Source organism: Canis lupus, chromosome 10 (genome assembly GCF_048164855.1).
Source record: "Canis lupus baileyi chromosome 10, mCanLup2.hap1, whole genome shotgun sequence".
Taxonomy (NCBI): domain Eukaryota; kingdom Metazoa; phylum Chordata; class Mammalia; order Carnivora; family Canidae; genus Canis; species Canis lupus.
Window position 1 is genome coordinate 47,180,280 of NC_132847.1, and position 25,544 is coordinate 47,205,823.

General features: G+C 42.1%; 1 protein-coding gene and 1 long non-coding RNA gene across 5 annotated transcripts in view; one reads left to right on the forward strand and one right to left on the reverse strand.

Moving 5' to 3' along the window:
* Positions 1 to 25,544, reverse strand: part of MOB3B (MOB kinase activator 3B) — a 190,441-nt gene that overhangs the window by 89,005 nt on the left and 75,892 nt on the right. The gene's annotated exons all lie outside the window — the stretch shown is intronic.
* LOC140641558 (uncharacterized) lies at positions 17,986 to 20,265 on the forward strand. Its single transcript, XR_012038136.1, has 3 exons — positions 17,986 to 18,105; positions 19,235 to 19,657; positions 19,761 to 20,265. It is a non-coding gene; the product is annotated as an uncharacterized lncRNA (long non-coding RNA).

The following is a 25,544-nucleotide window of genomic DNA, read 5'->3' on the forward strand; positions in this document are numbered from 1 at the left end:
AATATTTATCCGGAACTTACTATATGCCAGGTTTTTTTTTTTTTTTTTTTTTTTGCCAGGTGCTTTCTAAGTGATTTTGCATATATTAAATCATTTACTCCTCAAACCACCATAGCAATAGGTGCCAGTACGCTCACTTTACAAGTGAAAAAACAAGGACATGAATCTGGAAGGCTGACTCCAGAGTCTGTGCCCTTTAATCCCTGCATTAATACAGGCTGAATGTCTATTTACCCTATGTACATGTCCAATGCCTCAGCTTCCTGACAGATAGATAATCATCACTCAAATTGATTTAGCCTCTTGACATCCCTCATGCTTGTGTATGGCACTGTTAGATAACAGAGGGAAAATGGGAAAAGGACAGACATTTGCAGAAGTTTCTATGGCTTCTTAAGGACACTAAGACTAAAGATAATGCACTTAGAAGAAAAACGATTTGATTTGGCTGATTTAGAGGCTTATCCCAAATAGTCATGACTAAGTGAAGCTAGGTCCAAGGCCTACTGGCCTGGGAAAGAGAGCTAATGTGGGTAAAGCTCAAACTTAAAGGGCCAAAGAAATACTGAGGAACAGGGTAGCCTGCCTCATTTCAAATCAGATGGCTTTTTGTTATCCTTCTCGGTTTGCTTCATTTCCCATATGTTCTTATGTAAATTAACACCACCACCACCACTCCCCACTGTGGAGAAGATCAACTCTGAATCTAATTGTTGCCACTGTCAAATCCAGTGAAGGAACCACTGGGGTCTGGTCACAAACTGCACAGGGACCACTGGCTTCTCAGTTCACAGGACTGCTGCTTAGAAGTGTGGGAGCTCAGCAGAGCCTGAGACTGGAAGGCCTCAGTAAAGAGACTCTACAAAAAGAAATTCTGGTGATGGGCTTAAAAAAAAGTGCAATGTGTGTTGGCCACCAAGCAAGTAATATATCAGACTGGAAAGCCAATCTGTGAATTGACATGTACATATTAAGTTCCTACCACCTGCCATAGATTGGGGCTCCAGGTTATTATAACTGGTATATCAAGGGCAGTCATCGCTGCGCCCGTAAGAACAGATGGTTAGCCCTTCCTAGGCCTTCCTGAACCTTCCAGATCTACTTCCACACCCTTCTCAAGGAGGCAGCTGCACTTATGCCCTAGGGTTCCAAAAGATAGGCCTACAATCCTTGAAATAAATTTCTTGCTCACCACTTCCAATTTATTGTTTGTTCATTCAAACTACTTTTGTAGTTAGCTTTTGTCAAAGAAAAACCCTATTCAAAGTTATTGGAGACAGATTTAGTTCTACAATTTAGGGTTTTTCAAATAGCAACATACTGGTACAGATACTGCTTATTATATAGGACCCCCAGCAGGGCCAACGGCAATGCCTTGGAATGAAACACATCAATATCTTTGTGGCAAAGATGTAAGAATGTTCGTATTAATAAGTTAAATAAAGAATATAAATAGCCTCATGCCAGAGGAAAATCCTTGTAGCTTTTAGATCTTTCCTGTACTCTAGAATGGCTGATAATGGATTATAGACCCATATTTATAACCCAAAGTCCAATATAGTGGGCCTGACAAAACTGGATGTGCTCAGGGTGGGATGGAAGACAGAGTTCAATGGGCCCATTGGAAAGCCTAAGGGCCCTTCCATCCTCACTTCACTCCTCTTTTTCCTAGCACTCCACCACAAGGTATTTCCAAACTTAGTGTATTTCAAGCATACATTTTACCAAGCCTTCATCAATCAAATCACAAGAAAGCTCAAAATGTGGGGCTAGAAAAGGCACAGAATAAGTAAGGAAGACCGACTGGTAACTGGCTTGTCCATTAGACAACACATTGTTGATTTACCTAGCAGAAGGAAGAGGGCAATCTGCTTCCCTATGAAGAAGGAAGGAAGGAAGGAAGGAAGGAAGGAAGGAAGGAAGGAAGGAAGGAAGGAAGGAAGGGCTTGATATTTATTCAGTGCTTCCCATAGCAAAGGACAGTGCTAAGCCTTCAAAGATAAGATCTCATTCCAACCTCTCAGTGAATTTTAGGGGTGCTATTGTTATTCCCATCTTATCCATGAGGACACGAAGACTTAGCAAGATTAAGTAACTTGTCAATAAGTGGCAACAGTGGGATTCCAACCTCTACTGTGCTGATATCAAAGCACATATTCTTAAGAGATCTGTTTAACTTGGTATAAATAAAGTCATCCACACTGAGTGGTACTCAAACCCAGTTTTCTCAGTTGTAAACATCACTTAGGAAAGAAAGAAGGGTGATATGTTTTGTTGTTTTGTTTTCATTTTGGCTAAGCATGAACAGGACAGGAAGGTGCTTGTGTTGAGAGGTGGGGAGCAGTCTTTAGGAGTACAGCTTTTTAAGCCCTTATTGGTTGAGATACCACACATATTGGCCAAGCTCATGCACGCAGAGGTCCAGGCAGGTACTCAGGCTGCTGTGAAGCGAATCTCTCATTTGGGCACTAATTCCACTCCTGTAGGAATTTGTGAAGCTAACTTGAGAATGTCAATGCCATCGCCTGTCACGGAGCTCTAGTTCATGTCTAGGCAGCAGCTGTTACTTCTTCAAAAGAAGTCCCAGCTCAGCTGAATTCTGATCTCAGAGTAACCCATGACACTCTCGCCATCTACCAACTCAGAATGCAAGGAGAAAATGAGCTGCTCCAGGTTCCCCAGGACGCATTTTCCTAGCTTGCATGATTTCCTTTTCTGCAGTTTCCTACTGCCCAGACAGGGAGGCCTGGCTTCAATCAGAATTGCCTCCCCTCCCCCATGAGTGCTTTGAAAGCAAGCTCTCAGAGTTCATTACATGCACAGAGTGGTGGAAGAGAATGGAATGGGCAAGGACACTTGATTTTTCTTGCACAACCCCATGCTTGTGTAGGCAAGATGGAATTTGCAAGCACACACTGGATTATCCTAGGTGCCAAATTCAGCAGAGGGCATCCAAGTTTGCCAAAAGCAAAGGCAGAGTGAGTGCTACATGCTCCTCTAAAAGCAGATGCAGACATTCCAGGGCAGGGAAAGCCTCCAAGGCTTAACTTCTTACCCATCTGCAGTGGAGTTTGGGGCCTAATGAAGCCCTAAGAGCCTTAGGATGAAGCCTAAGGGCTGTTTCTTTTTTTTCCCCCACCCTAGATTCAGTGCTAAGCCTCGATGGTATAATCCATATAGATTATGTTCTACAAAAGGAGAAATTCAGTAACTGATACGGCACCAAGGGGCAAGCCTCCCAAAGAGTATCTGGTTATCTCCTAGGGAAAAGGAAATGCCAATAAGAGTGAACCACTTCACCTGCCAGACAATTCCCATGTGGCCAACATCAAGCATTCCTTTGGAGTGATCAGTTTGAAGAGAAATGTCTGCACAAACAAGCATAATCTTTTCATAGCCAGCTACCTCTATGCCCTGGTTACTCTCATGGTGCCTTAATGTCAATCCAGGTGGTCATGTCTTTACAGTAACTAGGTGTATAAACCTGCCACCGAAATCTCAGATTCCTAAGTTGAGATGTGGATTCAATAGAATTTTTTGGCTCTTCTCCTCCCACTCTCAAGTTCAAACACATAAAAGGCATGAAGAGTAAAGATTCTGTTCATATTTTTTGCCTTGTCTTTGATCTAGCTGAAGTCTATGTTTCAATATTGGGCGGCCAATGAATGCCATTGGTTCATTCTACCTGTCCAAACTTATTTCCCATCACATCCTTCAGGAACCCTTGCAAGGATGCCCTACCCACTCCTCTGCTTCTTTCCTCCTCTCCCTCCTGGGTGGGCTCTCTGTAGGCTCTTCAACCTAGCGCACCTGACCCCACCTGGCCTATTAAATTGGTTATCATACGTGCGGGCCTGGCTATCTAACCTAAGCTGAGCCCACCATTTCTGGCTCCACTGAGTGGTGTTCCAATCTACCTCCTCCATCTCCAGCGTGGCCCAGTATATTAGCTCTCAGGCCACAATCCCTCTTCTAAAAGCAGCCACTGCAAACTGAATGTTTGGCCTGTATTGTTATTATAGGCCCTTCCTGCATTCAGTAGCTATTTACTGAGGGGCTGCCATGTAGTAGGCACTGTGAAAGAGGATATGCTGATGAAAAAAATAATGTCCTTGTGATCAAGAAGCTCACCATCTAGTAAGTCTGTGCTTCTCACACTTTGACGTGCATATGGGCTACCTGGGGATGTTGTTAAAACAAAGATTCTATTCCAGCAATCTGATCCTGGGTTGGGCCTGAGATTCTTCATTTTTTACAATTTCCCATGCAATCTCATTATAAATCACACTTGGGAGTACAAGGTAGTAGGAAAGTGGATGGGCAGGTAGAGGGGATGCCCACATAAGCACCTCTAATTTGTTCAGCAATATCATAGCCAAGACCCAGAGGATGAGTAAGAGTTGGACAGAAAAATATGGGTTGGTCTATGTGGAAAAATGAGTGGTGGCAGAGGCAAAAGGTGAAATAAAGTAAAAATGTTGAATTTCTATCAATGAAGTCCCAAAGCCTGAACAGAAGGCAGTGTTTCAAAATAATGTATTGATGACTCATTGGTAGAAGAGATAGCAATCTATCAAAGGTGACAGCATTAGGGTGTATATAAAATGTCTAGATGGCAGGTGCCAAGGCTCCCAACTCTGCCGAAGATTTTCATGCTCCAAGACTGGCACAAATGCAGCAACTCAAGGGGACCACATGGGCTGGGACAATGGGCATCTCAGTGATAACCAGTGTAGATAAACGACTTGCTTAGTTGCCTGACACTGAGTCAAGTCCTGGAAGCCAAACTTTAAGATGGGATAGAAAGCCTCCACAATGCCTGCAGGTGACACCCATAGGGAGATACTCTGGCTTTAGACCCACACTATGGATGCCAGGGCACCAAGTGAAAGAACCAAATAACACTTGAGTGCTTCTCACCAACACTAGGAACACCATTGTGATACTCACTTTAAAGAATAGACCTTGGTTGAGTTTAGGACTTTAGAATAATGTTATAAGATGAACAACTTGGAAAGCCCAATTAGGCACAGCAGTCAACACACCAACGAACTGCATAGCTCCACATTGAAATGTGTGATCTTTGGAAATACCCACATGGGAGGAGATGGTATATGCAGAATGAGTAACTGTGTCTCACAGCAGACATCAGCTGAGACTTGATCTCCGAAGTGATATGAAAAAAGAATGGGGGGGGGGGAATCTCTCCTAAAAATATTCTTATCCCATTCAGAGCAATTTCTCAGAGATCAGGAAATAGTTAAGAGAAAAATATATCTTAAAACTAGTAAAATGAGCAGAGGAAATACTCCTGGGAGCTAGAATATGACTTATTTTCTTAGTGTGCAATGGCAATATGTTAACAGCAAAGGTGAAGCTTGAGCCAGGCACCAAAGAGTCAGGAACCTAAGTGAAGCAGTATACATGCAGCAGATGGATGCTGTGGCTGATGCATGGATGGCTTGAGCCAGCTTACCACTGGTGGGGGGGCTTACCCAATTTCAAAGTGACAATTCAAGGTCATGAGTCTGAAGTTTCATAACCATGAGTTTCAAGGTAACCATTCAAGAAATAAGCACAATCGCCAGGTAAAAGCCTACATGACATCTCTAATGGTTACTGTGAAAGCAGGTATCAGGGAGGAAGAATGTGTTAAAGCTTGGGGCACCTAGGTGGTTCAGTTAAGTGTCCTGACTCTTGACCTCAGCTCAGATCTTGATTTCAGGGTTGTGAGTTTAAGCCCCACAGTGGGCACAACACTGGGCATAGAGCCTACTTTTTTTTTTTTTTTTAAAGGATATGTTAAGGCTTAAAAGGTCTAAGGTAGTGTCTTAGACGGAAAGATCACTGTTTACAGCTCAGAAGTGAATGCAACAAAGCCCTCTGGGGCCCTTTGTTGCAACAGAACTCCTCGAATGGCCCTACAGGGTCAACCGCTTTGTAGGAGTTCCTTAAACTACACTACTTGATCAACCTTTCTAAATGTAAGGAGACATTGCTACTCCCTGACCAGGTACTTGCACCATCCCACTTCTTTGGCCACACATTCCTTAGAGGGGGAGGGGATGGAGAAGGCTGGAGAAGTTACTGAGACCTTGAAGGGCTGGCACTTGAGCCTCCAACCCCTTCCTTTCTTTTTAAGCAGGCAGGCTCTCTCTGTGATACTTTCCTGACTCCTAACAAGAAAGACAGACCTCCAGGGAAAATTGTAAGTGACAAATGCTTATGAAGCAAATGGTTTGCAAACAGCGTTCCTTGAAGCTTCAGGGTTCTATTTCATGAGTGAGCAGGTACTTCACCTTAAGTGTGGGAGACTCTCAGCCTTTCCTCCACCACTGTAGCCTATGCAGATTCTATTGTACTCATTTTGTTTCAGGTTCTATACCTTTGTTTGTTTGAAAAATATAAAGAAAGGTTTAAAACCAGGAAAATGGTGTGTCTGTACCAAAAACATCATAGCCTATTTATTATAGTTAAAACAACTGGAGAATTGAAGCCAAGATAAAAGAGTGTGGCCAGGTGGGATTCAGAGGAGACAGGAAATTCCTGAAAGAGGTCATCATAAAACACAAAAGCTCATTGGGCCAATTATTAAGTGAGGGTTTCTGTTTTAGTTGTTTTTAAGTATTTTCTGTGAAAGTAGGCACAACAATGCCTGGTTCTTACCACTATGTTAACCTTCTGAACCCTTCTGAACATTAACCACATGGATTCTGTCCCACATTTTGTTAAGCTGCCATCCTGCCTGCCAGAAAAAAAAAAAAAATTTCCCAGTCAAGGATCAGATTTCACCTGAGACTCTTAAACCCCAAGAATTTGGCCACTGCTAATTTAGCCATTCCTTAAACAGGTTCCTCCACTTGTAAATCACTGGGATTTTGTGCATAGCTAGAAAAACTGACTTCTGCAATTGGGGGAAAGTTCAACTTTTCCTTTTTTTTGAAAAAAAAAAAAGAGAGAGAGAAACTTCCATTTTTAAAAAATGGTTTTCCACCCTTGAAAGGACATTCTCTGTATTCCCAAAGGAGGAAATGCTAGATCACCGTACACTTAAAAAATAAACAAACAGATCCCATGAATCACAACCAAAGAATCAAAAGTCAAACAAACAACAGTATTTTCCTCACTTAACTAGAGACGTGTGGTTTTATTTTAGTTGTCAAATCTAACTCCTGTTCTGCTTGCAAACGGGCCTAGGGACTCAATAACTACATCTTAAAGGAGATCCAAGAAAGAAAAATGGAGACAGAGAATCTTCTTGGCTGTCCCTTCCCCAATCACAGAATTCAAAGAGCACCAAACCTCATCAAGATGAGAGCCCAAGCACTTTCTAGAAAGACAAGACTTCCCTCAGGAAGAAGAGAAGAGTGGCAACAGGAACTAAGGACTACAGAGAGAACATGAGAACTTTGATGTAAATCTTCCCTGCAAACCAAAGCAAGGCACAGATGACTGACAGCCACATGCATCTCCACTCCCCTCACCTTGTTTTGCTTTCCTTTCTAATCTGCCTTTAAAGTGTGGGGTCAGGGTGACTGGGGAGGTGTAAAGCTGGGAATCTGGTCATTCTCAAATGCAAAACTCCTGAGGCAGCCTCAGGGGAGGAAGAGAAAGAACAGTTTTTTTCCCAAATGACACCAAGCAGCCTTAAGTAAATTTATTTGTGCAGAAAAGGTCGTTAAGTCCTGCTTTTCCCATTAAAAATCATACACAACCCATCAACATGAGCCATAAACACAGCTCTATGTACCAAGAGATAAATAAATATGCTAAAAATTCCCCCAAACTCTCTAGAGTACCAGGCTGATGTATCACATGCAGAATAGATGAGCTGAGTTTTTTGGGTATCCCAGTGTGGGGCAGTTTAGAGAGGAGCTAAAAAAACTTTTCAAGGCTGGAATCAACTGAGCACCAGCTCGGAAAAAGAAAAAAAGGTAACATTAGAAAGAGTCCAACAGGGGATCCCTGAGTGGCTCAGCGGCTTAGCGCCTGCCTTTGGCCCAGGGCATGATCCTGGAGTCCCACGTCAGACTCCCTGCCGGAGCCTGCTTCTCCCTCTGCCTGTGTCTCTGCCTCTCTCTCCCTCTCTCTGTGTATCTCATGAATAAAAAAAAAAAAAAAAGAAAGAAACAGTCCAACATCCATTAGGTAATGCACTTCACAAAAGCAAAAGACATCAGGCAAGCAGCTACCATTTTTGGAAAAATAACCCAGCAACTTGCGATACTAAGAGAGAAAGGTATTACAAAGAGGAAGGCAGCCTGCTATTGGGACGCCTGGGTGGCTCAGTGGCTGAGCATCTGCCTTTGGCTCAGGTCGTGATCCCAAGATCCTGAGATCAAGTCCCACATCAGGCTCCCCATAGGGAGCCCCATAGGGAGCCTGCTTCTCCCTCTGCCTATGTCTCTGCCTCTCTCTCTCTCTCTCTCTGTGTCTCTCATGAATAAATAAATAAATCTTTTAAGAAATAAATAAATAAATAATAAAATGGCCATAGAAAAGAGCAGTAGATCCATGGTTTTCCTCCCAGCCATTTCTATAGAAGTTATTTTGATCACTCAGCCAGATAGGAGTGCTCCTTCTTTTGCTATTCTCCATGATTTCTTTCCTTCTGTGAACTGAATTTCTTTTCCTGGATGTAGGGATAGTCATAACCCCATCACAGGATTATTGCCATATGTGGTATTAGAATAATCCGTAGGCTAAAAAGTTCTACGTTGGTAAAGCTTTTATGTTTTTATCTTTCTTCACTTTGAGATGATAAGCTCAAGGAGAGGCAGCACTTTTTGCTGTTTTTTCGGTGCCCTGCAATGCCTTACCCCTTGCCCAGTATATGGCAGATATTCATTCAATAAGTCTCTCTTGAACTGAATTGAATCCCAGCCAGGGTTTCATACACCTGACCCTTGTCATGCCCACAAAGCAGGTTCTGTCATTGATGATGTTAGCACTTGAGAGGACCCTGGACATCTTCTAGTGTTATCTCTTTCTATCCAAAAAAATGCAGAGTTCCCAATTTATAAATCAGGGTGGGTTCAACACTAGGCAATGCATTAACTAGCACCCCTAAAGGGTATCTGTTCTCTACCCCCTTGATTCTAGACCCTCTTGTGCAGAGAAAGAGGGTATCAAAGTAAGGCGTCAAGATGAGGTGAAATAGGAAGAGGAGAAAAAAAGCCATTTTCCAACCTTTGCCAAAAATACAAAAACATTTCCCAATTACACTGAATACTTGATTTGTCTGGGAAATAGAGGATGATGCTAAAATAATCAGTCTGGGGATATCCTCTTCTCTTCTTTGAGAATATTATCTTTCCTTTCAGAAAAATCAACATTTTCCTCTGAGGATTTTTTTTTTTTTTTTGTAAATCAGATTTGCTGATTTTCAACTAGGCACCCTTCTCCAAATTTTATATCAGAAATTGCTACAGGTCCTAGCTCCCCTCTTTTTTAGCTCCAAACATGTTTCCACCCACGTCTGTGCTGTGCCATAGCTCTTACCTTCAGTCACCTTGAGCAGGAAGAGGATTCTAAACTAAAAGGCTCCCGTGACTTAAGCCACAAAGAGGTGAAATTGCTGTCCGGTATTCAGTGGAAATGGGGGTACAAACCTCACTTACTGTTGCAGAAATCAGAGATGCTAAAGGTCTGTGAGATAAGCTAATCTTGTATCTTCTGCTTTAAAAGAGGTGTTTCTCTCACTTCTTCATACAGACAAGGATACCAAAAATGAGTCTGCAAAGCCCCATCTCCACCCTTCCAGTGAATCAAGTCTGAAAAAGTTCCTGGAAGCAAAACAACTGAGAGAGGTTGTGCTGTGAATCGTCAAGGTCTTTAGAATCCCCGTTATTTATAGAGGAGAATGAAGCCTTTCAGTGCATGTGGAAGGTGCATGGGATTCTTAATTTACGGTGTAAGAACTGCAGGCTCCAGCAGTAAACCTGCTAAGCTACTCAATCACTGCCAAGGGTGACCTCTAATGGAGCCTGCAGAGGGCAAGCAGCCTTTTCTCTGCAGGTCAGAGTTCTTGGCTTGCCCAAGGGCCTTTTGATTGAACAAAAGAGAAAACCACTTGAGTGAGCATAGTGAATGCAGGCAATTTGGTGGAAGGGAACGAGGGCGGGGGAAGCAGTGCAACATGAGTGGAGAAGTGGAACTGAGAAGTCAAGACCCACAGTGTTCATTCACCCTCTCTGGAGATGCGTGGCGGCTTCATGTCTCTCACTCCTCCCCCTGCAGACAGATGGCCCCTGCTTTGGAACAGGGAAGCAGAGCTGGCTAGGCTCTGTTAGGCACTGAGGTCCATCAGAATCTCTTCAGGAGAACAGGGCTGCCGTAAAAAACGTGTTCGCCTCTCCTGGACTGCTGCCTGCCCCTCTCGCTCTATTGACCTGTGACATGCTGGGCTTTCCTGTGTCATCTTAACTTTTTAATATGCTACTCTTTGCAGCCCTCCTTCCCTCTGTTCTGGGGACATTATTCTCCCGGTTTTCCTTACTCTGACTTCTCCAGCCCCTTTACCAACACACCGGACTCTGCAGCAGGACTAGCCCTTTCTCTTCTTAAACTCCCTCCTGAAGCGAAGCCACACCTATGGCTTCAATGCCCTCTGCATGGCCCACCTCTTTTCCAAGTCCCAGACCTGTGTATATTCATCAACCCGGTGCAGATTCTCACATGGATGTCTCAGAGGCACCTCAAAATCAGTTCATCCAAACTTCCAGCCCCCCAAACTTCTCCAAGATTCTCAATCTCACTAAGCGGCTCTACTTAGATGCTCAAGACAGAAACTAGCAGTTACCTTTATTTCTCCTGTTCCCCATATACTCTATCCCCATATACTCCACTGATTCTCCCTGCTAAATCTCTCCAATCCACCAAATTCTCTCCACACTTGAGTTTAAGCTCACATCAGCTCTTGTCTGGACCACTGCAGTGGGCTCCCAGCTGGTCTCCATGTATCCATCCTTGCCCCTCCTGAAATTGTGGCCAGGGCAATCCTTTTATTTTTCAAGGCTTGCATCAGCTTATCTGCCATCAGAGGCTCCCTATCACAGCAGAATAAAGCCTGCAGTTCTTGTCAGGACCTTCATTTCATGTTCTCATGCATGCCTCCAAGGCCCCATTATCCCTGGGAACCCCTTGTGTGTCACTCCTGCCTCACTCACTGTGCAGCACTCACAGTTGCCTTCTTTATCCTTTGGAGATGCACATTTTTCTCACCTGAGAGCCTCCACACACATGGCTCTGTCCTTCTGCCTAGACCTCTCCCCTCTCCTCTCTCACCCTTGCGAAATCCAACTCACCACCATCCAGTGTCACCTTAAATAGCACTTCTGAGCTCCAGCTGTTACAGAGTGTGTGTGTGTGTGTGTGTGTGTGTATTTGTGAATGCATTTATATTTTATATATTGGCACACTGCATTTTCTTCTGCTAAACTTCCCACATTTGTAATGATTCATTTCACTTGTTCATTCGTCAACTTATGTGAAGCACTTTCTTGTGCCAGGCACTGCTCAAGGCACTCAGGCAGCTACATTGAATGTGAGAGATTCCTGTGCTCACTGTGTTTCCATCCTTTGCAATGTCTCACTCACGATTTGATGTTAAGTTCCGTGAAGAGAAGGTCATGCTCATTTGGTTTACCATGGTATTCAGCACACCAGCACACATCTGGTGCACGTGAAATATTTGGTAAATATTTGCTCACTGTCTGATTGGCCCCTCGAAGTCACTACTGTACGGGGGCACATAGTGAGTAAAATATATGTTGAATTAGACAACTTCTTTCAGGCAGTCATGTCCATGGAAAAAGATAATTTTTCAGATATATGATGATGATTTTCATGTATTATTTGATTTTTAATAAGAAACTATTGGTTCTTTTACCCCTGTTAACTAATATAAATGAATACGATAATTTCAGAATAAAAATAGCATTAAGAAAATGGATGGTCTACTAGAGACAAACAGAAGGGATCTATGTCATATTATGTCTGATGTTTAGAAAAGTTCTTTCCAAGCTGAGACGTGAATAACAAGGAGCCAGCTACGTAAAAATCCAGGCAGAGTGTTCTGGACACCAGGAGCAGAAAGGGAAAAGGCTTGGAGGTGAGGAGTGGGAGGAAGAATGAGTGGGGGTGGGGTGGTGGGGTTGGAAAGCTTACAAAGAAGGCCTGGAGTCTGGTGGGCAGGGGGAAATTGTATAAGAGCACGGAGTATCCAAGGGCCTGCTGATGAAGAATGTAGCAGACCAAGGGAAGGATTTAGGACTTTTTCTGATTGTAGTGGGAAGATACTGGAGTTTTTTTTAAGCAGAGAATTTTCTGACTTGTGATTTTCAAGAAAATGACTATCTGCTATGTGAAGAATGAACTAAAGAATGAAGAATGAAAAAAAAAAGAATGAAGAATGAACTTCCTAGAATATCAAAGACGACTATAGGAAAAAATATACATATATAAAGTTATTTGTTGGGACGTGGGTGGCTCAGCAGCTGGGCCTGATTTCGGTTCAGGGCATGCTCCTGGAGACCCAGGATCAAGTCCCACATCGGGCTCCCTGCATGGAGCCTGAATCTCCCTTTGCCTGTGTCTCTGCCTCTCTCTCTCATGAATAAATAAATAAAATTATTTGTTAACCTTAGTCCTTATTGGTGAGTTTAAAGCCCTTGCTGACAGCAATAGGATAACTCCATTTTATTGGACATGAGCCAGTTAAGGGGCCATGGCTCTCTTATCAAATTTGTTTATTTATCTACTAATCATTGATGACTGTGATCATTTGATGGGTTAAAAAAAAAAACACAGCAGTCATTTCTGATTTTATATATATATATATATATATATATATATATATATAAAATCTCCCTTCAGCTACTACAATGTGCATAATAACACTGTCACCAGAGCCCTTCCTTCTGAAATTCACTGATGCATCCTACATTTGTCAAACTCATTATTTATGAGCAGTGAGCTATGCAATAGAGTGAGAATCATCCTTAGGGAAACATCTGCCTGTCTTAGATCTGAAACTTCTTATTCTCCAAAGAAAAAAGACTTCAGGATTTTTAAAATCATGTCATTTAAAACAATGTACTATTTTTAGTCTAGAGGCCTCTTCTTAAAGCATGGGATAATGACTTTGCTAAATCCTACTGAAAATAAAAAAAAACATCTAAAAACTATGGGAGAACAGAAATTACATTGTTATTTCTTAAATTAAGGAGATGGACTGCTGGACTAGATGAATGGAACATTTTGATAAGGCCCTCCCATGCAATATGTCTGATACATTTTTCCTGTCCTTATTTCATTGCAATACCATTAAGACATTGTGATGTGAACCAATTTACCTGTTGGAAGCCACATTCACAGGCAGCAGTAGCAAAACTGCATAGGTAGTTGGGGGCACCGAGAATTCTTATGAGGAAGGGGCTGTACCATCTCTCAGTCACTTCAGCTTGGGCAGAGGAGCAGAACATTAACCTTAGAAAAAACTGGGAAGCCTGGATGGTTCAGTGGTTGAGCATCTGCCTTTGGCTCATGTCATGATCCCGCAGTCCTGGGATCTAGTCTTGTATCAGGTTCCCTGCAGGAAGCCTGCTTCTCCCTCTGCCTAGGTCTCTGCCTCTCTCTCTGTGTGTGTCTCTCATGAATAAATAAAATCTTTTAAAAAAATAAAAAGAAAACTTAGAAAAAGCCTGAGCAGTAGAGTCAGGGCACTATCAGCTAGAGGGGAGCTTGATTCAGAGCCCGATTCCTGCCCAGCCTGGAAGCCCTCATTTGCTCCCTGCTCAAAGCACAGTGCCCAGCCTGAGGTTGTGGCTGGCTTCAGAGCTTCTGTTCAGTTGGTGGTAGGAGGCCCTCTTCAGTGGCAGGAGGCTTAGGGCCCCTGACAGACTCATGAGGATGAGGCAGATGCTTGGGGCAAACTCAGTAGGAGACAACCAATGGAGCCCTGACAGATGGCAGACTGCGATAGCACGAGGACAGAGGACTGGCCTGGGCTAGCCACTGGTCAGCATAGGAGGGGCTGGCATCAGGTAATGTGGACTCTGTTATCAGTCTGGACACCAGCAGTGACCCCAATATGGGCACAAGCGGGCAGTCAGCTGGGATGCCAGTTTAAGTGACTGGGGTACCAGGTAGAGCTCCAGGCAAGAATTCACTTTGTAGTCTTTGAATTTGGGGAGTGTAGTTGGCTAATAAATAATATTAGGAAAGTCCAGCCTGACACTAAAACCTGAGGAGAAAGTCAGAGCCTCTGGTGGGTTAAACGCTCCAACTACGAGAACAGAGGGCTCTCGGAAGTATGGAGGGGCCCCTGAGAGGTAGGCACAAGGACTGGGCAGACCGGTCTTTGTACCCCACTGATGAATACAGGACTTGGAATGCATGGGCTTAATAAGCAGCCGCTGAATTAATAACCCTGAACCTAGCTCTGAAACCTAGGTTTTTCAAAAAACCTATCCTTATAGATCCATTTATTGGGTAATTTAAAAGGTTCACTTTGATAACACCCCCTTTCAAACTGTCTTGGAAAAGGCTACACTATTATATCTGAAAAACTTGAACCCTACTTTTGGGTGTATTTCTCCTGAGCTGACAGCGTGCCCCCATGGACCCCGCTCAAAGGCCAGCTGCTGGATAGCACTGCGGGGAGGCCAGGGAGCCGCAGGAGGCGAAATGTACACCTGTGGCACCTGAAATAACAGTGAGTCCAATCAGCCCCATGAGTCATCACAGACTGATAAAGACTGCCAGATTCCAGGGCTATTTTAACCATCAACATGTTTTAGGGCTAAAGAAATTTCATGGGCCCTAAAGTGTCAACTGGCTGAGGGGTGACTGAGAAACCACGGCTGAAAAGTCCACCTCTACAGGAAGTCCAGAAACCTGCCTCTGACCCTGCCTGTCAAGGGGCCTGAGGACTCTAGGGTCTTTATTTATGGGAGCCTCAATCATTAATTGGGATGTGCAGCTTCTATGGGAGAAAGACACAGCACTACTTTGCAAATATACAGTATTGGTATTATTAGGAATCATGGTAGTTGATATTTATTGAACATTTTCTACATGCCAAACTTATGTGTTATCCTAAGAACTCATAGCAACCTTATGACCCAGGTCATCTGGAATTACAGCAGAGGAAACAGGGTTAACAAACTGAGGAGCAAAAGAGGGGAGGCACAGGGACTATGCACATGACAATGAAAACTGAAAGCTGAGCCTATATTATACTGGTCTGCTCAGGGTCTTGGCATGCAACCACAGGACATACCATCATATTCTTTTATTTTTTTCCTCTTCTTCTTCCTAACCAGTGAGACTTTTAATCTTTAACACACAGACACAGATACTTACAATCAACCCTCACCACACACATGAAAATCACTGAACCACCTATTAATTAATGGGAGGTTTGTCCTACTGGTATCAATGTCCCAAGTCACAGGTGACTATGTGTCAAAATCCTAGCATTCAAGGCCTTGACTTGAAATACCTTATTTCATCCATGTAGGATGTCTTCTGCAAAGGCCTCATGCTTTCGTGTCATAGAGAAGTCAAACTTTTTGTGACTTTAAATAATCCTTTCATTTTTCCTCTCTCAGTCTTTGAGTGTCTCTATGTCTGTGAGTTCATGCAAAGGCATGCATGCACATGCCTAGAAGGTGCTTATCATAATGAAAAAACACAATGAAGTCAAAAAGAACTACTGCAGGCCTTTACAAGCTGTGTGACCTGTGCCTCTCTGAGCCAGTATCCTTATTTGGAAAACAGGTAAAAAAAAAAAAAACACACCTCTCTAGAAAGTTTAGTAGGGATGCCTACATGGCTCAGTGGTTTAGTGACTGCCTTCTACCCAGGGCATGGTCCTGTAGTCCCAGGATAAAGTCCCACATTGGGCTCCCTGCGTGGAGCCTGCTTCTTCCTCTGCCTGTGTCTCTGCCTCTCTCTCTCTGTGTCTCGAATGAATGAATGAATGAATGAATGAATGAATAAATAGTTTATTAAAAGTATGTGAACTTTGTAAAGAACCTAATCCATTATAGATGCTCAGTAAATGGTATACATCATTATTAGAGCAACAGCATAAAATCAAAACTAGATAATGACATAATCCACTCAGAAAGGCAGATGTAAGATGTGCCCCTAACAAAGCAATAAAACACATTTCATTTGGCATAAGATATTTTTAAAAGATTTATCTATTTTATAGAGAGAGAGCGCGAGCAAGCACAAGCATGAGCGGGAAGGGCAGAGAGAGAGAAGGAAAGAGAATCTCAAGCAGACTCCTCATTAAGTGTGGAGCTGGACCCAGGGCTCAATCTCATGACTCTGAGATCATGACTTGAGCTGAAATCAAGAGTCAGACACTTATCTGACTGCACCACCCAGGTGCTCCTGGCATAAGATATTTTTAAAATCTCATTTAAAAACTAGTCTATCGGGCAGCCCCGGTGGCGCAGCGGTTTAGTGCCGCCTACAGCCCAGGGCATGATCCTGGAGACCCGGGATTGAGTCCCACATCGGGCTCTCTGCAAGGAGCCTGCTTCTCCCTCTGCCTGTGTCTCTGCCTCTCTCTCTCTCTCTGTCTCTGTGAATAAATAAAATCTTTAAAAAAAAATAATAAATAAATAAAAACAAGTCTATCCACAGAATCTGTGTCATATCTGTCCATTTGTAGGTTGAAGCACTATGGCCATGTCTATTCAAAGCTGACTAACTGCTGTGTCCAGCACAGCGTCCTTTGTCAGGAGGCTCAGTTAATGCCAAAACTAATTATCTATGCTGATGCAAAGACCAGGCCACAGATAATCCCAATGAGCAAATATTTTCTAGATCATTCATTAAATTTCTTTTCCATAATAGCTTACAAGTATTACTTATGCCTTGGCTAATGTTGGCATTCTACAAGAGTATGTATCAGTTGATGGTGAGAAGAAATCCATGACCTCTCGGATTCAGACAGAACACTATCCTGAACTTGAATAAAGTTGAATTTTGTTACATAAAATTTGCAAGGTGAATAAATGGTAGTGGGCTACCATTCTTCATTGTACAGCACAATAATTATTTCACAGCATTCTAATTTTAAAATACTACCTAGATGCACATTAAGAACCACCAATTAAGTGTCTAGTTTGAAGTAACTCTTTAGGTTGGTGTGAACACAGTGCTAAAGAAATCAGACGGTTCATTTTTTTCAAGAGAGTAATTAGCATCTTTCTTTTGGTGGTCCTCTGTGAGAGACAGCCTACATAACTATGAACAGAGGGGAAAGACCATCAGTACTGCTGGGTAAATACCACAAAGTTTATGTCCTACTGATCAATGGGGCCCTAAGAACAGTGTTGTCTAACTGGCTTATACTATCATGATGTCACCAATGTCACCATTGTTACAATGCAGAGCAAACCCTCAATGCAATTTTAATTTGTGTTCATTCAACCAAAATGTCAAGTGCCTAGTAGGTGCAAAGGATTGGCTTCCCCATTGTTTTACTGTATTGGTGGTTTTCAAAGTACTGTGTGTCTCTAAAGAGACATTAAAGAGATTTACAACAACAAAAAAGTAACACAATATCACTCTTCTTACTAATTTTTCTTTATTTTGGGAAATTTATTTTTCTTGAAAAATGTTATATGTGGTAAGTTTACTATTTTTTCAATGAATAAATACTGGTAAACTTTCCTACTTGTTATTTCTAAGATGGTAACTATTGATAGATATAACCATGTAAACGAAAAGCCTTTGAAATTTTCAGTAATTTTTAAGAGTATGGAAGACTTATGAGATCAAAAAGAAAAAGAAAAGGAAAGAAAAAATTAGGAACCATGGTTCTACATCTGTCTCAAATCTTCCAACATCTCCAATCCGTGTTCCACCTTCAGCTGTCTTCCTAGAACTTATCACTACCTAAAATTATATCATACATTTATTTGTTAATTACCTGTTTTCTCCATAGGTCAATCACTTGACCTATGGCCTATTTGTTCTCAGATCCATTGCCTACCCTTTGTGACATACATGCCCCAGGCTCCTTTGCCAAAGACCAGGGGAAGCCTTGGCAGGAGACAGAGGAATATAACAGATGCTCAGGTACTTTTTCTAACTCTCTCTCCTTTGAACTCATCTTCTTGATTCCAATGCTTGTAGACCAGGTCTTTGCTCTGTGCTCCCAACTCCTATGAGCAGCCCTGGCTCCCAGGTGCTAGTAATCCCTGACACTCCCTTTGTCACCCCAGTTCTAACTTTCCAGCTCAGCCCATACTTTGGGGAAAGAGAGCCATCTCAGGTTTCTCATTTTAAAATAGGAATAATAACAGTCAACCAGAGCTTCTGTGAGGATTAGGAAAAAATATACAGAAAGAAATGAGCATGGTGCTTGGCCCAGAATAGGTAATTCATGTTCGTTAATCTTACTACCACTGTATTTTAAACTTTGGAATTTAACTGCCCTACATAAAAAATAGAATCTACTGCATTCAGCTGGTGTTCAAGTTTTGATTCTTAACTGGGATTCTAATGGATGTGGAAATTATTTTTTTCCAAGATAATTACTATAATTACAATATGGTCAACAACTTTTCTCAATTTTTACTTCAGTTGGAAAAAAAGTGTGCAGAGAATGCTACAGGAGAAATTCTCCTCTGTAATCAGACATTGGAAGTTGTAATAAATCATAAGTCTCCCCTTTTCATATCACTGCGAAAAGGAAATAAAGCTCAAATTTACTCAGTACTTAACTCTCTGCCGGGAACTCACGAAGGGCTTCATGTGCATTATTACACTTAATTCTCACAACCTTACAAAGCAGATATTATCATTACTACCCCTCACTTTCCAGGCAAGGAAACAGGCTCAGAGAAGTTCAAGTCTTAGCTTGCCAAGTCATAGAGCCCATAAAGAGAGGAACGGATTTGAACCTGGACTGATGACGAGCCACTCATTCTACACTATTTTTAGAAAACAAATAAAACCATCAAAACACATCCCATGTGTTTTGACAGTTCCTGCTCACAGATAGTTTCCTTGGGACCTTGGTATACACCATTAATACATTTACTCACACTTCTCTTCAAAGACATGGGAAGATAGATGCCCTCAGCCATAGGCTTTTTTCTTCTGTACTTTGGGATGCCAGAATATGAATGGTTTATATTTTATGAAGGGTCATAACAGGTATATCTCTAATATTCAACAACTTCCTTCCCTCTGCTCCTTACAGGATCCATGGTAGGACTCCCTGGCTGGGCCCGGCAGCCAAGGTGATGCTGAAGGAAGTCATCCACAAGTAATTCTCGGCCATCCCCAGATGCTGAGGCTCCACTGTGCTGCCATGCCAACCATTAGGGCTCCCTCCCTTCAGCCTTGTCATTGCTGGCAGTTTCCCAGATGCTATGACTCAGGGGGTAAGCAACAAAACAAACACTCTGCAGTTGGCTGGAGCTTCTCCCTTATATCATCCCTCCTCTCCACTCTCGAGATCCTGGGCTGAATGATGCAGAAACACCAAAATCTACAGCTTCTTTTGAAGAATGATTTCTCCTTTTCCTGTGAGAAAACTAACAATTCATTTTGTTCTCTCCGTGAAAACACTTTCATTTCCAGGGGCATGCACTAAGAATCAATTAGACACACCACTGAAGAGGTATTCACATTTTTTGACAAGCTTTCTTTAAATATTGAACTTTCTCTGAGAAAGGAAAATATTAGCCAAATGACAAAAATTTCAACTCCTTCATATTTTTTAGGAATATATTTGTTCTGCAATATGAACTACATGGCATCAATCAATAGAAATCTACACTTGCATAGCAGTAACTAGTTCTCCAGGTTTCCACTTAGTAGAAGGGCTACATCCTATGGCAGAAACAAGAAGGTGGGATTGGCTTGGTGCAGACCCATATGCTGAGCATGTGAATTATCTTCTAAAGTTCTATTGTGGACCTGTTCTTGGCTCTGGCTGTCAAGGCCAAGCAAAGTTAATCTCATCCCATTGAAGGTTTACATTTTCTTCTACTGGTTCCACAAAATGTAGCAAAAGAGGAAGGGAACATGGATGATCAACTCCACAGTCAAATGTCTGATAGAATTAATGGATTTTTATCCTAGGTTCTTTCCTTTTTCACTTCAATTCACCTGACGAGTCTATCTCATCACACTGATACTAACATTTAAAGCATATCCAACCCTGAGCTAAGTGTTTGAAATGTAGCATGTTACTTAATACCCTCAGCAATCCCACGAAGTAGGTACTGTTACACGCATTTTATAGATGAAGAAACAAGTGTAGAGAAACTGAAAATTTGCTAGTAAAAGTTGGTTACTGGGATTCAAAGTCACATCTATTAGACACTAATGCTTTTACTCCTTTTTACTACTTCTCCACTTCCTGCTCCAAACTGGCTCATTTTCCCAGAGCATCCATTTTATTAGAAAAGACTTAATAGAAAAGATGATCATGCGAAGGAAAACATGGATAGAATTATCACTTACACTATGCATTTAGCATGAGTTATTAAAGATAAAACAACAGAAAGGTCTGTCTACAGAGGCGTTACAGACAACATATGTCCCTAGACCTACAAGGTATTTTAAAGAAAAAGCTAGTGAATCTCTCCCTACACACAGATTTATGGCAGGCCAAAAATTGGATCTCTCTTCAAAATGACATCATTTAAGTATCTATACCCTGGTCAGGAGGGTAGAGGAGGAAGGTCTCTGGTGTCAGGGCTCTGTTGATGTGACCTGCTCAGATAAGTGAACCTGTTCTCTCTGTACAAGTCAGTTGGGAATTCCACTACATGCTTAGGGGTCTCATCCTCACTTCAAGTGGCTTATACAACTGTTCCTTCCAACTCCATACTCTGTTCTAGACAAGTGGTTGAGTCACTTTTGTCCATCTCATTGCACTTCCAGATATATTTCCACATCCCTATGTCACGGCTCTGAGCTGGCCTGCTTCTCCATGCAGCACTGACCTCCACAGCATAACCTTCAATGGCTAAAAAGGGATGCCATGTCTATAATCACCAACCGAGTTGAAGCAACAGATGCCCCCCCCCCTTTACAGCTTTTGTTTTTCATCTCCATTTTCCACTGAATATCACATATCCCCTTTCCCTTCCTGACTGATGCTGAGATGTAACAACTTGTCACCTGAGATCTGGCCCATTAAACTTACATAGCATAGGTAATGGAGAACTCAGTGCAGGTTGGGACAGCAGGTAATTAGCCTTACCTTAGGGCAGTCTCTAGGTTGTCTGATTCCCTGTATCTACTTCCCTTCTTCTCTGCTTCTTATCATATGGAGGCACTCACCATTTTTCAGAGGTATCTCTTGGGATTTGTTCAGTGGGGGTGGTTATTTAAGACTGTCCTCGTTAACAGAGCCACCAAGTCACTGTAGTATTGAGTTAACAAGGCAGGTAACTGTAATCATCCACAATGGACCATCAATTCTCCAGTAGCCAGTGGGGGTATGGGAGAGTGAATTCAGCTATGTCTGCATGTTTTCAACATACAACTGAACAAACTTGGGTAGCACAGAACCTAAAGGAGTCAAGTTCTTTTTACAATCTATTTATTTATTTATTTACTTACTTATTTACTTACTTATTTATTTAAGAGAGTGAGCAGGAGGGAGAGAGAATCTGAAGCAGACTCCATGCAGAGCATAGAGCCCAATGTGGGGCTCAGTCCCACAACCTGCAAGATCATGATCTGAGCTGAAACCAAGAGTCGGTTGCTAAATCAATCCACCCAAGCACCCAAGAGGAGGCAAGTTATTAAAAAGAACAGAACTAGGGGCACTTGGTGGCTCAGTTGGTTAAGCATCCAACTCTTGATTTCAGCTCAGATCTTGATCTCAGGGTCCTGGGGTCAAGCCCCACTTTGGGCTCCACACTCAGTGTGGAGTCTGCTTGTTCCTCTCCCTCTTCTCCTCCCCCTGCTCATGCTCTCTCTCTCTCTCAAATGAGTAAAATCTTAAGGACCCAGTACAATTTGTATCAGATGCTGGACCATGTCTATTTTCATCCCTTGCTGGGACTGTTGGGTTTGTCTTAGGACTTTTTCCAGGAAGGACTTAACATCTGATGCAACAGACAGGGGTAAATCAAGGGTGATGTTGATTCTGAGGTAAGTATAGCACACACATGAGATGTTGGGAGTAGTTGAGACCATGGGCTTTAGAGCTGGGCCACCCTGGGTCTGAATCCTAGCTCTGCCTGTGTTACCCTGGCCAAGTTACTTAATCTTTTTTTATCTGTGAAATTGAAATCATACTATGTGCCTTAGAGAGTTGTTTTACACTTTAAATGACATAATATAGGTAAAGTGTTTAGGGCAGTACCTGTCCAAAAGATGGCAGCTTTATTATGTCCTCCCAACTAGTAAATTCTTAGAAAGCCAGTCTCTTAGATCCTAAGGGCAAATTGTGTTTCCAGAGCCTTGGGAAAACTTGCTAGCTCGTGGGAGCTCCATTCTTGGCACTAGGCTGCCTACGGATCCTTTCCCCATCCTCGAGAGATCAAATAATATCCTTGTCTCCCACTACCGTTGCTTAACAGTGATTTTATTGAGTAGCTTGTCCCAGATGTGACTGGTAGGCTATCTCCTGTCTTCTCTGCTAACCTGTACCCACCCTCTGCTGAGGTTAGCTGATTTAACACTGGACATGGGCAGGTCTAGTACTCAAATTTCTGAAAACCAAGTGAGAAGACCCAAACAAATGGCTTTTTCCCTACTAGTTAGGTATCCATCCACAAAACCAGGATTTGCTCTAGTTTCTTAAAAAACATCAAAAATTTCCAAAGTCTTTGAGAGACAACAACCTGAAGTATTTACAACCCCATGATAGAGCAATTCAGTAATGGAGACTGCTAATTTTTAAAAATCTTGTTGAGTCTTTTATAGTGCATTTTATTTTTCTAGGGATACTGTTCAGAAATTGCCTACTGGTCTCCATGAATTTTGGTTGATAGTTATGTGGAAATATATGCAGAGAGAGAGAAGCAATGAACACATTTGTTTCTCAGCACCAGTCTAGGATCATTATGGCTCTGGGCTGGGTTTCTATTCATTGCTTCCTTTAATCCTTACAACAGCCCTGTGAGATCAAATTACAATGGTCAGTTTACAAACAGAGAAATTTAAGCTCAGAAGTTATGTGTTTACCAAGTCACCTAACACCTTGTGATGGCAGAGCTAGTTGAATAAATTCAAGTCTCTGTTTCAAGTCCAGCGCTAGTTCTACCACACTGTAAATACATTTTGTGGATGTATGTTCTGTCTTGGCAGTGTTATACAGATTTATATCAAAACCAAAAAATGAGGGAGACATACAATAAAAAATAAAAAGTTAAAATTTACAGGCTAATTATAAACTCAGTTCCCTGACACTTCATGTCTGAAAAGCTCTCCCCATGGACATTTTTATAGTCTCATGTTTCCTGGCCACATATTTTGAGAGAGGATGAAACTCAGCTGTAGCTTCATGAGAAAAGTTGCCAAAGGGATGCAGCTATTTCCACAATGCACTTGACCACTACACAAACTACTTATTTCAGAAAACCATACAGAGCAACCAGACATTCTGGACATTATAGAAGCTGCTCAGGGACATGAACTCTACCTTGCTCTCTCAGTGTCTAAAAAGGGCCTGCTTCTGAGCAGGTGTTTGACAAGTATTTATTGAATGAATGAATCAATAAATGAATGAATGAACTGTAATAACAGATCACTGCAAGTCCACAAACTGTTTTCATGAGCTAAGTCATCCCTTCTCCGATCTTGGAATGGAACATGGAAACAGTTATAGTGCCTGGACACACACATCAGGCACTTCTCAGATGGTTTTTTTTTTTTTTTTTTTTAAGATTCTATTCATCTATTCATGAGTAACACAGAGAGAGAGGCAGAGACACCAGCAGAGGGAGGAGCAGGCTCCCCACAGGGAGCCCCATTCTGACCGATCCCAGGACCCCAGGGATCAGGACCTGAGCTAAAGGCAGACGCCCAATCACTGAGCCACCGAGGCATCTTTCAGAGGTGATTTTTTAAATAGGAGCAAACAAAACCAAAATAAAACAAAATCCAAAAAAGAACTATTTCCTTAAAAGTTATAACAAAATCAAGTTATGTAAAATTTTATCCATCTTAGACAACTTCCTAGAACCACTGATTGAGAAATCTTTAGCCGTGTGAAGGAAAATTTGCAAAATAATGATTGATGATATGAATGGTAGTGGGAGACAAGGGCATAGATTTTTCACCACTCTTGAGCTCAAACTCTAACTTCTAAATGACTTATTAGCTGTACAACCTTGGGAAAGCCCCTTAGCTTGTTTAAGTGTCAGCATTCTCACTGGTAAAATGGAATGTTTAATTAACTGAGTTATTGCAAGAATTAAGAAAGATTAACACTGGCACTTAGCAGGCTCTATAGATGTTGAGTCCCCTCCCTCGCCTTTCTCACTTTCCTTCCCTGACACCCATCTATTCTAAAACCATAAAGGTAGGTGAGATCATATAATTAATTTTTAAACGTTCTTATTCCTCCTGTTCAGAGACTTTTTAAAAACATGAGTTGGAGGAGCTCTAAGTTTTCCACTCATTTTTTTTCCTAGTGTTAAAACAAAGATATTACATCCTATTACATAAGAGAAAAACAGAGAAGCTGAAGGCTAGAACATAAAATTATTATTCACTAGACAAGCAATAGAATAAAGAAGAAGGCTATTTTTCTGTTGTTATCTCTAAAAGTGGTTGAAGAAATACAATGGAAGAGGAGGTGGCCTGTGCTTCTGAAGTTACTGCTGTCTTAGAAGCTTTCACAGGGACATCTGTTGACTTTTTCACAAAGGAAGCTGGAGGGGATCAAGGGGGGAGTGGAGGAGACTATGGTTCACAAGGGAGCCACATCTGTTCGGTATGCTCCCAACTGAGAATGCTAGACTTCGAAATAGTATAGGTCTCCTAGTTAAACCAGGATCCAGAACAGATGAAAGCTTTTCTTTCCCTCATGTTTCAATGGCAGAGATCAACAGCTGTTTATATGCTTTAATACCTGAGGGTGAAGTCCTCACATCTGTCAGTATTTTCCAGTCCTATTTCCTTGGATCACAGTGGGGAGGAGGTGAAGTCTGAACCCCTCCCAACTCCCAGGCAAGAACACAGAAATATGCCTGGGATTCAAAGCCATAATGCTAAGCAGAACTTCCCATTTCTCATCCACCCGGGGTCTGCTGTTTTGCAGAGAATTCTTCTTTTACTTTTTCCTGACAGACATCTTGATCATTTCCATGATAATGACTCACCGGCAGAACAAAGATCAAAAGGAAGATAAGTAGGCTGGAATGGAGGGGTGGGGGAGAAGAGGAGGAAATGAATTCTAACAGAGAAAGTAAGTGGCTCCTAAAGACAAGTTTTTTCAAAAGATAGCAACAATATCATCCCAGGGCAAATGACAGAGGTAAGCAGGATGCTGATGAAGACCTTTAGGGTAACGGATGGTGGTGGTTTTTACTGACCCC